Consider the following 9,312-nt stretch of genomic DNA (forward strand, 5'->3'; position numbering starts at 1 on the left):
CTTAAACCTATTCATTCCACCTTTACTATGAGAGGTTATTTCGACAGCAGGTGTTATCAGTGTTTACTGCATCTTCTGTCATTCTGATTCTCACGCTGATATCCATTCACTTTCAGTGTTTTCCGTTCCACAGAAAGTATACACTCATTTATCAACTCAGCCAGTTTTTAGTATTATTGGCTGTGTCTACACAGGTGGCCGACTATGTATTTGTTAATGTACATAAGCAAGTACTAAATGACTGCGTAGTAACTGGTGTTACTGCTTAGTACCGTTACTGCATGGTGTTTTTCTGACAATGCTGTAGCATCACATTACAATTAGCACCTGACAACAGTACTGCGTGGTAGCAGTGAGCTACAGCGCAGTAGCTCATTGCTACTGTCCTGTAGCATCTGCTGTAGATCTGCCCACTGGCTTCTTCCTCACACATTTTTAATTTCTGTATCAGTAGATACTATTTGCTCAAATTGTGAATAGGAATATGGTAAAATACACAAAATCCATACAAGTAAAATGGGAAAGCACCATTTGTGCTCTATTATATACCCAATTATTTACCAAGTATTGGATCTACATGATGTGTTCATAGGTTTTAACTCTCCTGTGCTCTAAAGAGCTGTCATCACAGATTACTGCATACATTCACTGATGACCTTGAAAAGGCTATAATTCATCACCTAGTTCTAGAGTGCCAGGCTGGAAGTTCAAAGCTTTGAATCTAGCATATTTTATATATTTTAAAGCAGAATAATAATGGCCTAAAATGTAAAGGAAGTCTTTACTAACTCATTTCTCATGAGTCCTCAGCAGGGAAGTGTGAAGCTGTTGAATATTCATGGGGGGCAGTGTGGGAAAAAAGACATGGAGCTGGTAGAGGGAAAAGCTGGCAGGCCAGTCCATTGAAAGTGGCATCCTTTGTGGGATAAGACATCTAAAATAAACAGTGTGGAAGTGCATGTTCTCACTGCCTAGCATGACTTCCATGAGGAGGTAAAAAAACATTTTACGGCAGGTACTCTGTTAATGCAGAGTACTAGTTCTTTTTATTAGCATGAGCAGGTGTTTAGGCTTGGGAATAAATTTTATGCGTTTTGAATTTTATTAGCTAGATTCTTCTTAATAATTCACATAATAGGATCTTAATTTCTGCCTTGATCTCTTATTAGAGTAGATTTTTGATGCATAGTTGCTTCCTAGGAACAACATATTCATGTTATTCCTCCATTCCTACAAATAGATAGTAGTCTACATACTTTTGTACATCTCTGTTCAGGGACTGCTGCATATGTGTAAAAAAAACCCCAAGATACACTTAAAATGTATCCTCTGCCTGGCTTTTTTTCTTCTTACAAGGACCTTCAAGGCCTCAGGTATCTGATACTGTTCACCAGGGGGCAAGTACATCCACGTTCATATAAAACAATTAGGTAGTAGATTAGACAGGCAGATATTTAGGTCCCTGTATAACATTATGCTCAATCAGTTCATCTGTTTGCTTGCTTTCAGTAATTCTATGAACAGCTAGACTTTAACATACTAATTCTCAAGACTAGATCATAATGTATACTAATTTAAAATTGTAAACGTATGTGTCAGAATTGTTTTAAGTAAGAATTTTTTTGTATTTTATGCATATGAAAAGTATCTAGTTTCACTCTCGCTTTTCACAGTATTGTAGCCTAAGGAATAGATGGAATTTCCTTTTATTCATAAATTCTACTTTTCAAAAAAGTTCTTGCAACAGATATTTTTACATGAAAAAAGAGATTAATTAAATCATACCAATTGTAAATGCTTTTGTTGCCTTTGGTTTGTCATGTTAAAAATGAATAATGTTGACTGATAGAGATTGAGGTTATATTAAATCACAGCTCTTTCTAATCCCTTCCTCTTTCTTTGAAATACAATATAAACAGAGCATTCCATACTATACCATTCAGTCAGACAGGTGTTCATAATCTGTTCTCAACAATGCATGGGTGAGGACATGTGCTCTAATATAAAGAAATAAACTAGCAGCAGCACCAACAAAGAACCCAACCTAACAACCTAAACCAGATTGTTGGGTTAATGTTTAGGTTCAGATGCCAAAATATTTGGCAGTTTATATTCTCTTTCTTCCTCTTATTTGGCACAACTTCTTGTTCCTGTATTGTTCTAATAAGATATGAAATGAACATTTGTTACATGTAGTTTAGTCTGTAGTACAAGTGCTATTTAGTCTTTTCACACATGCTGCTGACAAAGACAAAGACCACAAGAGCCATTGGAGAGACTCCAGTTAAAGGAGGAGATCACAAATATCACTGGGAAAGGAAAGAGAGGAAAAGGAGGCAGAATATGCCACTTTATTTTGGGTTTTATCAGTTTTTTTGGTTTTCATATTGCCTTTTTCATGTTTGAGGTGTCATTATAATATTTATCTATATTGTACTTTAGACATCTGTGTGTATATGAACATAGCATAAGAGTGGGCAGGGAATTTGTAAAGATTTATAAAGACTCACTTCTGTAAATTGTTCTACGTGTTCAACTCTTATATTTACATGAATCCCCAGTAAAGTCAAGGAAATAGATCCAGAAAATCTTCTTTCTACATAAATCAATTTGTGTATGACCCAGTATAATGCTAACCTAACAATATCTGCATGCATTTGGTGGCCATTAAGATGGCTGCATCTGTTTAATTCTCTGGTTACATATATTAGCACTAACTAGCATTCTTTCCTATACCCTGGTGTATAAGATTTGCTGGAATGCTCATTTCCCACAGTGGAAAAAACCATTAAATAATATCAGGAGGCTGATGAGTTTGGAGGAGGTGAGATCCATAAAGCAAAAACCCTCCATACACAGATTTAAGTGGGCATGACCTAGAACGTGATGGTCTTTAATTTTTAGGGATATACTACCATCAGACTTTTGATTCCTTTTCTTTCTAAAATAAACTTTTTTTCCTAATAGAACAATAGAATTGGGTGTTTGCGTTGTCTTGTAGAACAGTATGGGTTTTTTAGATGCTCACTGACATATCAAATTGAAACTTTTATTCTTGCTTGGAAAATCTACAGGGTTTCATTAGAGGAATCCGATTCTTTTTATGCCAGGCAAGGTTATACAATATCACCTTGAATTGGACTCTCTCTTTAAATGACATTTGATACGCCTGAACCAAACAATATCTCTGAATTTTTACAGTCTGTCTCTTTTCATTTCCTCTATAACCTCTCCTTTTAAGTTACTATATTTACTTGGCTCTAACACAGCCCTAAATTTAAGATTGCCGCCAATAATTAGATTTCGCGCAAATAAAAACTTTAATTGGTATTATTTTTATAAATAGACCTACTGACAAAAACTGTAGCAATACCAGTACATTAAATTCATCATTAGCTTCAATTCAATTCAAACACTGACTTCATTCAGATACACCACCCACTACTTGCTTTGCATTTTTTAAAGGGAGTATTCAATTCCTTTGCTGTTTCTAATGCTTTGGTTTGAAGAACTTCATGGATGATTGACATTCCCTCCTTTCTCTTTTCTTGAACATACTTGAGGCTTTGCTTGTGAATTTCTGGAAAGCCATCTTGTTTTGGATTCCCAAATTGGACTTGGCATTCTCAAGTTTTTGTTTTGTCTCCATCGATGCACATTTACTTCCTGCCTCTCAATTATTCGTTTTTTTCAACATAACATATAACTTTCATTTTAAAGTTTGTATCTTATCTGTGTCTCATTCCTTTTGGTATCTCCATGTTTGTACTGCTGCTTCCTCTTATTTTTTCCATGGCCTATCATGGGGGTTTCCCCTGCCACTGCTCATCCCACAGAATTTACCATGGATTTCTATTATTTTAAATTTTGGCCAGTGATCAGGCCCTATATTGTGCTGCTTTCCCTGCTCCTCTGCTGGGTGCTGTCCTGCCACCTGCCCCTCCTCTTGGTGCCTTGCTTCCACTTGCCTTGCTGTTGTCAGTATTGTATGCTGGTTCCCTCGCTGTCCCTGATGAGCCTCACTGTGTGCTAGATCCCTCACTGGCATCCTCATGCTGGGTCTCTTGACACCACTTCTGGGTACCTAGTTGTGTGCTGAATCCCTTGTCAGCATTTGTGTTCTTGGTCCCTTGTCACTGCTGCCAGGTCCCTCACCACTGCATGCTGGGTGTCTTGCCTCATGCTGGGTCCCTTTTTGTCAAAGCTGGGAGCCTTGCCATGTAATGGATCCCTTGCCTTCTCATCTGGCCTTCTCACTACTACCCCATGCTACTCATCCATGTGGGCAGCAATGACATGTCCAGGGGGAACCCTGTGCAGATCAAAAGTGACTATAGGGCTCTAGGTACAGGGGTGAAGGGGGCAGAGGCTCAGGTGATATTTTCCTTGATCCTTTCTGTCAAGGGGAAGGGTCCAGGCAGGAGTGGATGCATCCTACAGATCAATTTACCTGTGCAGGTGGTGTCACCAGCAAGGCATTGGCTTCTCTGATGACAGGATGTTGTTCCAAGAAGATTTGCTATGGAGAGATGGGATATGTCTGATGAAGAGAGGGAAAAGTGTCGTAGCAAACAGGCTCATTAACCTAGCGAGGTGAACGTTAAACTAGGTTTGCTGGGCAGTGGAGCCATGGGGTAAGTGGGAAAGTGGGTCACTTAGAAGAAGAGCAAGCAGGAAGCCTTCTTATTCTTCCTGAGAAAGTAGGGCAATCATCTAGTTACCTCAGGTGTCTGTCTGCATTAATGCACAGAGCCTGGGAAACAAGCAGGAAGAATTGGAAGACCTCACACAGTCATAGAATTATGATGTGATTGGAATAACAGAGACTTGGTGAGATAGCTCACATGAGTGGAGCACTGTCATAGGTGGGTATAAACTATTCAGGAAGGACAGGCAGGGGAGAAAAGGAGGAGGAGTTGCTCTTTGTATAAAAAAAGCTGTATAATTGTTCAGAGCTCCAGTATGAAAATGAAGACAGGCCTGTTGAAAGTCTATTGGTAAGGATCAGAGGAGAAAGCAACAAGGGTGACATCATGGTTTGTGTGTGTTATAGACCACCAGACCAGGAGGATGAGGTAAATGAGGCTTTCTTTAAAGAGCTACTAGAAGTTTCTAGATAAGTGGTCTCCAATCTTTTTAAGTAGGAATTTAACAGCAACTCAAGATCCACCCCCCCACGTACACACACACACACACATACACACACACACTGTCCAGCAAAGTCTGTTGGTTGGGAAGGGAAGGGGAGAATTGAGACGGATGGAGAAAAATTATTTAGGGACATGCCCAACCAGCCAGTAAGTCTGTGGGGGAAGGAACGGGAGGTAAGCGCCATAGTGAGGGCAGATTGAGGCCCCATCCCTAGGCCTACTCCCTCCTTCACTGCTGGGGCCTTGATCACCCCCTCCCCCACTTACCTTACCCTGCTTCTGGCTGTGCTGCACCATCCCTCCTCACTGTAGGGGGCTCAGTCTGGCCTCTTTCCCTTCCCTCCCCTAGACTGACCTGCTGGGCTGGGGGCACAGGGGGGAGGCCACATGTGCCTGTGCCCAACCCTGCCCCCCCAACCCCAGGATCAACTAAAAGAGGCTCCCTGATTGACCAGATGATCATGATCAACTGGTTGGGGACCGCTGTTCTAGATCATAGAACATGATTGAAGTCCTCTTATGGAGGACTTCAATTACCCTGACGTTTGCTGGGACAGCAGTACAGCATTGTACAGGCAGTCCAGAAGGTTTTGGAGAGTGTTGGGGACAACTTCCTGGAGCAAGTGTTAGAGAAGCCAACTGGAAGCTGTGCTCTTCTTGACCTACTGCTCACAAACAGGGAAAATTAGTGGGGAATGTAGTAGTGGATGGCAACTTGGGCAGCAGAGACCATGAGACAAGTGAGTTCAGGATCCTGAGTAAAGGAAGGGAGGAGAGCAGCAGAGAATGGACCCTAGATTTCAGGAAAGCAGACTTTGACTCCCTCAGGGAACTAAAATAGAAAAAGGAAGCTTACAAGAAGTGGAAACTTGAACAAATAACTAGGGAGGAGTATAAGAGTATTACTCAGGCATGCAGGGGTGAAATCAAAAAGGCCAAAGCACAGTTGATGTTGCAGCTAGGAAAGGAAGTAAAAGGTAACAAGAAGGGTTTTCACAAATATGTCAGCAACAAAAGGAAGATCAGGGAAAATGTGGGTCCCTTACTAAATGGGGGAGGCAACCTAGTGACAGATGAGGTAGAAAAGGCTGATGTAATCAATACCTTTTTTCCTCTATCTTCATAGCCAAATGTCAGCTCCAAGACTACAGTTTAGGGAGGAGGTAAGCAGCCAACAGTGGCAAAAGAGCAGGTTAGGGACTATATAGAAAAGCTAGACATGTACAAGTCCATAGGGCCTGATGCGATGCACCTAAAGGTGTTGAGAGAGTTAGCCAGTGTGATTGCAGAGCCCTTGGCCATCATCTTTGAAAACTCATGACAACTGGGAGAGGTTCCAGACAATTGAAAAATGGCAAATATAATGCTCACCTTTAAGAAAGGGAAGGAACCAGGAAACTACAGAACAGTCAGCCTCACCTCAGTCTCTGGAAAAATCATGGAACAGGTCCTCAAGGAAGCCATTTCTAAGCACTTGGAGGAGAAGAAGTTTCTTGGCAAGAGTCAGCATGGATTCACCGAGGATAAGTCATGCCTGACCACCCTGATGAGATGACTCACTCTGTAGATGTGGGGAGAACAGTGGATGTGATATACCTTGACTTTAACAAGGCTTTTTATATGATTCTCTACAACATTCTCACAAGCAAGCTAATGAAGTATAGGTTGGATGAATAGACTGGAAGGTGGATAGAAAACTGGCTAGATCATCAGGTTCATAGGACAGTAATCAATGGCTCTATGTCTAGTTGGCAGCTGACCTCAAGTAGAATGCCTCAGGGGTCAGTCTTGGGTTTGGTGTGGTTCAATATCTTCATCAATGACCTGAAAGATGGGATGGAATGTACTATCAGCTAGTTTGTAGCTGACAAGCTGGGGCGAGTAGTGGATACACTGGAGGATAGAGCTACGATTCAGAGAGGCCTTGAGAAACTGAAAGATTGGACCAAAAGAAATCTCCTGAGGTTCAACAAGGACAAATGACAAGTCCTACACTTAGGATGGAACAATCCCACGCACCAGTACAAAGTGGGGGCTGACTGGCTGGGCAGCAGCCCTGCAGAAAAGGACCTGGGGGTTACGGTGGACAGTAAGCTGAATATGAGCCAACAGTGTGCCCTTGCTGCAAAGAAAGCTAATGGCATACTGGGCTGCATTATTAGAAGTGCTTCCAGCAGATCAAGGAAAGTGATTATTCCTCTCTATTTAGCACTGGTGAGGCCATATCTCAAGTACTAGGTCTAGTTTTTCTTCCCTTCCCCCACTACAGAAAGGATGTAGACAAATTGGAGAGAGTCCAGCTTAGGGCGACAAAAATGGTTGGGCTGGGGTGCATGACTTATGAGGAAAGGCTGATGGAACTGGGCTTATTGGGCATTTATACAAATATATTTGTCTGCTTCTATACGCTGGGAATCTGGTGGGTCAGAGCAGACTCAGTTAATCAAGACTGCTACACATGTGAGCTGATGTGCCCACCACTGCATCACATACATTTATACAAATGGCAAAATGTGTATCAGTGCTGAGAAAATAGCGGCGGTGTGCTTTTGAACTAAAATACCTTTAACGTGTTTTAGTTCACAAGTGCGCCACTGGCATTTTCTCAGCACTGACACACATGCATAAAAATGCCCATTTAGTCTGGAGATTGAGGGAGGATTTAACAGCAACCTTCAACTACCTGAAGGGTGGTTCCAAAGAGGGTAGAGCTGGCCTGCTCTCAGTGGTGGTAGATGACAGAACAAGGAGCAATGGTCTCAAGTTGCAGCAAGGGGTTTTTAGGTTAGATATTAGAAAAAACTTTTTCACTAGGAGAGTTGTAAAGCACTGGAATAGGTTACCCAGGGAGGTGGTGGAATCTCCATCCTTGGAGATTTTGAAGACCCAGCTAGACGACAGCCTTGGTTGGGATGATATAGGTGGGGGTGGTCCTGCTTTGAGCAGGGGATTGGACTAGATGACCGTAATCCATCCCTAATTTTCTGTGATTCTATGACTCCTAGTCCCCACCTTGAATAGCTCATGTGATTCTTTCCCTACCTTTCTCTAGTCTGTAGCTTTCCTCCTGCCCACTCATTATATTTATCTCCCACTTTTCTTAAATATATTACTCAACAATGCTTCTCTCTTTGAACAAACACCTTTATGTTGTAATTAAATTTGACTAAGCCAAAGAAATTATATGTTTTAATTTTGAAAATAATTTCTCTCCATTTCTTAGAATATTTTATATATGAATCACTAGAAATTCTATTTAAAAACAGAAAGAAATCTGTGAGACTGTATTATCATCCCCATTTATTATCATATTTCAAATATTTTTCTATGCTTTTTTTGGGGAGAGTTATGAAAAGTGGACCCTGTTCAGTCTGAAGTTCAGTGTTATACCCTCTAAATTTTTGGCTAATTTGTGTATACATTAAAACATATTGCAGGATAATTTATTATTTGGTTTCCAGAATTTTTTTGTCTAAGAGTTGAAAAGTAACAAAAATTCCCACTCCCTTTATTTACCTCATAAAAATGTGACCTGGCCCAAATTGTTAATAAATCAGCTTCCAAGACAGGAATAATAAATAACATACTCTTATTTATTTAATTAAGATCTGCCCCTTCTCCATGGTAAAACTTCCATTGGCTTTAACACTTACTTTTTTTGGATTAGAAACAAGCTGTTGGATTTCCTATTGGTCATTACATTTCTGCTTTGTTGCTGGAATCTTCAGAACTCAGCTGGCATCAATATCACCTTCCTCTTCCAATTTCAGTCCTTCCTGGGTGCAGCAATCAGGCTCATGTAGGCAGCTGCAATTTTTACCTTTTTCTGCCTGAAAAGATGAGCATTAGTCTTTTATTAATAACAATAACAATAGAGATAGACCTGAACCAAAATTCCAGAACCTCACCTCTCTAAACTTTGGAATATAAATCCTAGAAAGAAATTTTGTATTTTGAATCTCTCACCAAATGTGTTTAATGTTCTCACAAAATTGGCAATATTTTCTCAAGTAATATCTGTGCAGCTTCCTTTCTCCTGATTGCACCTACTATGAAGCAACCTAATCTTCACCCGGACCATGCACAGCCCTAGCCTGAGCTCTCTACATGAATCTAAAAGGGCTTGAAGCATGGGCATCCCACCATCCCCTTAATGCCTCAT

General features: G+C 40.8%; 1 long non-coding RNA gene across 1 annotated transcript; it reads right to left on the minus strand.

Annotated features, from left to right (window-relative positions):
* Positions 1 to 2,838: 2,838 nt before the first annotated feature.
* Positions 2,839 to 8,956, minus strand: LOC149871942 (uncharacterized). Its single transcript, XR_016440564.1, has 3 exons — positions 8,804 to 8,956; positions 6,570 to 6,711; positions 2,839 to 4,519 (listed from the first exon to the last, which is right to left on the minus strand). It is a non-coding gene; the product is annotated as an uncharacterized LOC149871942 (long non-coding RNA).
* Between the last annotated feature and the right edge of the window lie 356 nt (positions 8,957 to 9,312).

This window comes from Crocodylus siamensis, chromosome 2, assembly GCF_052110815.1.
Source record: "Crocodylus siamensis isolate JL-2025a chromosome 2, ASM5211081v1, whole genome shotgun sequence".
NCBI classification, from domain to species: Eukaryota; Metazoa; Chordata; order Crocodylia; family Crocodylidae; genus Crocodylus; species Crocodylus siamensis.